Source organism: Crinia signifera, unplaced genomic scaffold (assembly GCF_055691185.1).
Source record: "Crinia signifera unplaced genomic scaffold, ASM5569118v1 HAP2_SCAFFOLD_85, whole genome shotgun sequence".
Taxonomy (NCBI): Eukaryota; Metazoa; Chordata; class Amphibia; order Anura; family Myobatrachidae; genus Crinia; species Crinia signifera.
The window spans coordinates 36,229-43,056 of NW_028142763.1; positions in this window are offsets into that span (position 1 = coordinate 36,229).

Consider the following 6,828-nt stretch of genomic DNA (forward strand, 5'->3'; position numbering starts at 1 on the left):
CAGCGTCGCTGGATCGTTGGATGCGTAATATGCACTGTTTCTCATTTTTTGAAAGCCTCAGGGGGAGATTGTCTAAGGTGGAAATGCGGTTAAAAACCCCGTTATCAGGGTTTTTACCGCATTTCGGGATGCTCTAAGCATCCCCCGCTGGGTTACCGCGGCGGCTGGCATCGCCAGAAAAATCTGGCGATGCCCCATAGACGCCAATGGGCTTCTAACGCGAACCCACTGCCGCCCCGCATGGACCCCCGCCGCCCAGCACGGACCCCCGCCGCCCCGCATTGCCCCCTCACCTGTGTCCAGGCAGCACAGAGCTGTGCTGCCTGGACTTGTGACCTCCTCCCTGCACTGATCCTCTTCCGGGTGCAGGGAGGAGGAGAGCCCGGCGCAGCAGCGCCGGGTGTGGGAGGGAGGGGAGAGCCGCCGGGACCTGCGGTGACCCGGCGACTCTCACCGCAAAGGACAGCTCTTAAAGCAAGAGCTGTCCTTTGCTATAATTATCGCATATATTTGTTTTGTCATAAAATAACATGAATCTAATCGTTAAAAATATAACTATATATCGGGAATAATAACTATATAGCGGGCATAATACTACAGATGGGTCAGGTCCCATCTTTGCAGGGGATGGCGCTGGCGTCGCCAGCCGCCATCCCCCGCCAGCGCCATGGCGATGGTGAGAAGGGGGCGCACGCGTCCCCTTCCGACGGCGCTTCGATCCGTTCCCCCGGGTCCCCGCCGGCTTGCCGGCGGTAACCCGGGGTCCCCGCCGCCTGCCCGCACCCCCCCTAACCCCCCCTAACCCTGTCCGTCTCCCTGAGGCGGAGACGGACAGGGTTTCCGTTGCGCTAGCGACGGAGACTGAGACGCGCGTGCGCGTGAGACGCACGCGCGTCTCAGTCTCCTCGCTGGCGAGGCTGCTGGCGGGTCGCCAGCGCGTACGTTCTGGCGACCTGCCAGCAAGGATGTAAAACATGACATACTGTATGTATAATCATGTACTATATAATAATGAATGTAATTGTTAAAAATGTAACTGTATATAACGGGAATAATAACTGTATATAGCGGGCATAATACTATGTATAATCATGTACTGTATAATAATGAATGTAATTGTTAAAAATGTAACTGTATATAACGGGAATAATAACTGTATATAGCGGGCATAATACTGTGTATACATGTAATCATGTACTGTATAATCATGACATTTTTGGGATTGCTTGATAAAAATCTTTCAGGATTTACTGTGAGGTCAAATCCTGACCTGGTCGAGTGCTGGAAGTGATAGAGTCGCGAGTCACTTGCAGAGCTGTAAAAGTGATTTTGATTTGGGACTCCGCGGATCCAAGGCCTGGTAGGATGAAGGGGGATGAGCAACTCAATAATCAGTACTGTGGCAGTAAGTTACTGCTTGATGACATCCAGGAGTAGCACTTATGTGCCCGAAGAAGGGTCACGCCGTAAGGTCTGCCAGCGTCGCTGGATCGTTGGATGGGCAATATGCACTGTTTCTCATTTTTTGAAAGCCTCAGTCTGTTTATATAGAGGCTCCTGTAGTCATTAACCAGATTTTTAAAGTGTGTCCATTTCTGGGTCTATCTTGTTTTAGGCACTTAGAAGTGGGGTTTGGCTGGAGAGATGTATAATATCGTAATTTTTTTTTTTTTCATAAAATAACATGAATGTAATCGTTAAAAATATAACTGTATATAATGGGCATAATAACTGTATATAATGGGCATAACACTGTGTATAATCATGTATTGTATTATCATGACATTTTGGGGGATTGCTTGGTAAAAATGTTTCAGAATTTACTGTGAGGTAAAATCGTGACCTGGTTGAGTGCTGGAGGTGCTAGAGTCGCGAGTCACTTGTATAGGTGTAAAAGAGATTTTGATTTGGGACTCCGCTGGTCCAAGAAGAAGAAGGGGGATGAGCAAATCAGTACTGTGGTAGGAAGTGACTGCTTGATGACATCCAGGAGTAGCACTTACCTGCCCGAAGAAGAATCATGCCGTGAGGTCTGCCAGCGTCGCTGGATCGTTGGATGCGTAATATGCACTGTTTCTCATTTTTTGAAAGCCTCAGGGGGAGATTGTCTAAGGTGGAAATGCGGTTAAAAACCCCGTTATCGGGGTTTTTACCGCATTTCGGGATGCTCTAAGCATCCCCCGCTGGGTTACCGCGGCGGGTGGCATCGCCAGAAAAATCTGGCAATGCCCCATAGAAGCCAATGGGCTTCTAACGCGAACCCACTGCCGCCCCGCACGGACCCCCGCCGCCCAGCACGGACCCCCGCCGCCCCGCATTGCCCCCTCACCTGTGTCCGGGCAGCACAGAGCTGTGCTGCCTGGACTTGTGACCTCCTCCCTGAACTGATCCTCTTCCGGGTGCAGGGAGGAGGAGAGCCCGGCGCAGCAGCGCCGGGTGTGGGAGGGAGGGGAGAGCCGCCGGGACCTGCTGTGACCCGGCGACTCTCACCGCAAAGGACAGCTCTTAAAGCAAGAGCTGTCCTTTGCTATAATTATCGCATATATTTGTTTTGTCATAAAATAACATGAATGTAATCGTTAAAAATATAACTATATATCGGGAATAATAACTGTATATAGCGGGCATAATACTATGTATAATCATGTACTATATAATAATGAATGTAATTGTTAAAAATATAACTGTATATAACGGGAATAATAACTGTATATAGCGGGCATAATACTATGTATAATCATGTACTGTATAATAATGAATGTTATTGTTAAAAATATAACTGTATATAACGGGAATAATAACTGTATATAGCGGGCATAATACTGTGTATACATGTAATCATGTACTGCATAATCATGACATTTTTGGGATTGCTTGATAAAAATCTTTCAGGATTTACTGTGAGGTCAAATCCTGACCTGGTCGAGTGCTGGAAGTGATAGAGTCGCGAGTCACTTGCAGAGGTGTAAAAGTGATTTTGATTTGGGACTCCGCGGATCCAAGGCCTGGTAGGATGAAGGGGGATGAGCAACTCAATAATCAGTACTGTGGCAGTAAGTTACTGCTTGATTGCATCCAGGTGATGCACTTATGTGCCCAAAGAAGGGTCACGCCGTAAGGTTTGCCAGCGTCGCAGGATCGTGGGATGGGCAATATGCACTGTTTCTCATTTTTTGAAAGCCTCAGTCTGTTTATATAGAGGCTCCTGTAGTCATTAACCAGATTTTTAAAGTGTGTCCATTTCTGGGTCTATCTTGTTTTAGGCACTTAGAAGTGGGGTTTGGCTGGATGGATGTATATTATCTTAATTTTTTTTTTTGTCATAAAATAACATGAATGTAATCGTTAAAAATATAACTGTATATAATGGGCATAATAACTGTATATAATGGGCATAACACTGTGTATAATCATGTACTGTATAATAATGAATGTAATTGTTAAAAATGTAACTGTATATAACGGGAATAATAACTGTATATAGCGGGCATAATACTGTGTATACATGTAATCATGTACTGTATAATCATGACATTTTTGGGATTGCTTGATAAAAATCTTTCAGGATTTACTGTGAGGTCAAATCCTGACCTGGTCGAGTGCTGGAAGTGATAGAGTCGCGAGTCACTTGCAGAGGTGTAAAAGTGATTTTGATTTGGGACTCCGCGGATCCAAGGCCTGGTAGGATGAAGGGGGATGAGCAACTCAATAATCAGTACTGTGGCAGTAAGTTACTGCTTGATGACATCCAGGAGTAGCACTTATGTGCCTGAAGAAGGGTCACGCCGTAAGGTCTGCCAGCGTCGCTGGATCGTTGGATGGGCAATATGCACTGTTTCTCATTTTTTGAAAGCCTCAGTCTGTTTATATAGAGGCTCCTGTAGTCATTAACCAGATTTTTAAAGTGTGTCCATTTCTGGGTCTATCTTGTTTTAGGCACTTAGAAGTGGGGTTTGGCTGGATGGATGTATATTATCTTAATTTTTTTTTTTTTGTCATAAAATAACATGAATGTAATCGTTAAAAATATAACTGTATATAATGGGCATAATAACTGTATATAATGGGCATAACACTGTGTATAATCATGTATTGTATTATCATGACATTTTGGGGGATTGCTTGGTAAAAATGTTTCAGGATTTACTGTGAGGTCAAATCGTGACCTGGTCGAGTGCTGGAGGTGATAGAGTCGCGAGTCACTTGTATAGGTGTAAAAGAGATTTTGATTTGGGACTCCGCGGATCCAAGAAGAAGAAGGGGGATGAGCAAATCAGTACTGTAGCAGGAAGTGACTGCTTGATGACATCCAGGAGTAGCACTTACCTGCCCGAAGAAGAATCATGCCGTGAGGTCTGCCAGCGTCGCTGGATCGTTGGATGCGTAATATGCACTGTTTCTCATTTTTTGAAAGCCTCAGGGGGAGATTGTCTAAGGTGGAAATGCGGTAAAAACCCCGTTATCGGGGTTTTTACCGCATTTCGGGATGCTCTAAGCATCCCCCGCCGGGTTACCGCGGCGCATGGCATCGCCAGAAAAATCTGGCGATGCCCCATAGAAGCCAATGGGCTTCTAACGCGAACCCACTGCCGCCCCGCACGGACCCCCGCCGCCCAGCACGGACCCCCGCCGCCCAGCACGGACCCCCGCCGCCCCGCATTGCCCCCTCACCTGTGTCCGGGCAGCACAGAGCTGTGCTGCCTGGACTTATGACCTCCTCCCTGCACTGATCCTCTTCCGGGTGCAGGGAGGAGGAGAGCCCGGCGCAGTAGCGCCGGGTGTGGGAGGGAGGGGAGAGCCGCCGGGACCTGCTGTGACCCGGCGACTCTCACCGCAAAGGACAGCTCTTAAAGCAAGAGCTGTCCTTTGCTATAATTATCGCATATATTTGTTTTGTCATAAAATAACATGAATGTAATCTTTAAAAATATAACTATATATCGGGAATAATAACTGTATATAGCGGGCATAATACTATGTATAATCATGTACTATATAATAATGAATGTAATTGTTAAAAATATAACTGTATATAACGGGAATAATAACTGTATATAGTGGGCATAATACTATGTATAATCATGTACTGTATAATAATGAATGTATTTGTTACAAATATAACTGTATGTAACGGGAATAATAACTGTATATAGCGGGCATAATACTGTGTATACATGTAATCATGTACTGTATAATCATGACATTTTTGGGATTGATTGATAAAAATCTTTCAGGATTTACTGTGAGGTCAAATCCTGACCTGGTCGAGTGCTGGAAGTGATAGTCGCGAGTCACTTGCAGAGGTGTAAAAGTGATTTTGATTTGGGACTCCGCGGATCCAAGGCCTGGTAGGATGAAGGGGGATGAGCAACTCAATAATCAGTACTGTGGCAGAAAGTGACTGCTTGATGACATCCAGGAGTAGCACTTATGTGCCCGAAGAAGGATCACGCCGTGAGGTCTGCCTGCGTCGCTGGATCGTTGGATGGGCAATATGCACTGTTTCTCATTTTTTGAAAGCCTCAGTCTGTTTATATAGAGGCTCCTCTAGTCATTAACCACATTTTTCAATTGTGTTCATTTCTGGGTCTATCTTGTCTTAGTCACTTAGAATTGGAGTTTGGCTGGAGGGATGTATATTATCTTAATTTTTTTGTCATAAAATAACATGAATGTAATCGTTAAAAATATAACTGCATATCAGGAATAGTAACTGTATATTACGGGCATAATACTGCGTATAATCATGTACTGTATAATCATGAGTGTAATCATTAGAAATATAACTGTATATAACGGGAATAATAACTGTATATAGCGGGCATAATACTGTGTATACAAGTAATCATGTACTGTATAATCATGAGTGTAATCATTAGAAATATAACTGTATATAACGGGAATAATAACTGTACATAGCGGACATAATACTGTGTATACATGTAATCATGTACTGTATAATCATGACATTTTTGGGATTGCTTGATAAAAATCTTTCTGGATTTACTGTGAGGTCAAATCCTGACCTGGTCGAGTGCTGGAGGCGATAGAGTTAAGAGTCACTTGCAGAGGTGTCAAAGTAATTATGATTTGGGACTCCGCTGATCCAAGGCCTGGTAGGAAGAAGGAGGATGAGCAACTCAATAATCAGTACTGTGGCAGTAAGTCACTGCTTGATGACATCCAGGAGTAGCACTTATGTGGCCGAAGAATGATCACGCCCTAAGGTCTGCCAGCGTCGCTGGATCGTTTGATGGGCAATATGCACTGTTTCTCATTTTTTGAAAGCCTCAGTCTGTTTATATAGAGGCTCCTCTAGTCATTAACAACATTTTTAAATTGTGTTCATTTCTGGGTCTATCTTGTCTTAGGCACTTAGAAGTGGGGTTTGGCTGGAGGGATGTATATTATCTTAATTTTTTTTTTGTGATAAAATAACATGAATGTAATCGTTAAAAATATAACTGTATATAATGGGCATAATAACTGTATATAACGGGCATAACACTGTGTATAATCATGTACTGTATTATCATGACATTTTTGGGATTGCTTGATAAAAATCATTCTGGATTTACTGTGAGGTCAAATCCTGACCTGGTCGAGTGCTGGAGGTGATAGAGTCGCAAGTCACTTGCAGAGGTGTAAAAGAGATTTTGATTTGGGACTCCACGGATCCAAGGCCTGGTAGGAAGAAGGGAAATGATCAAATCAATAATCAGTACTGTGGCAGGAAGTGACTGCTTGATGACATCCAGGAGTAGCACTCACCTGCCCGAAAAAGGATCATGCCGTGAGGTCTGCCTGCGTCGCTGGATCGTTGGATGG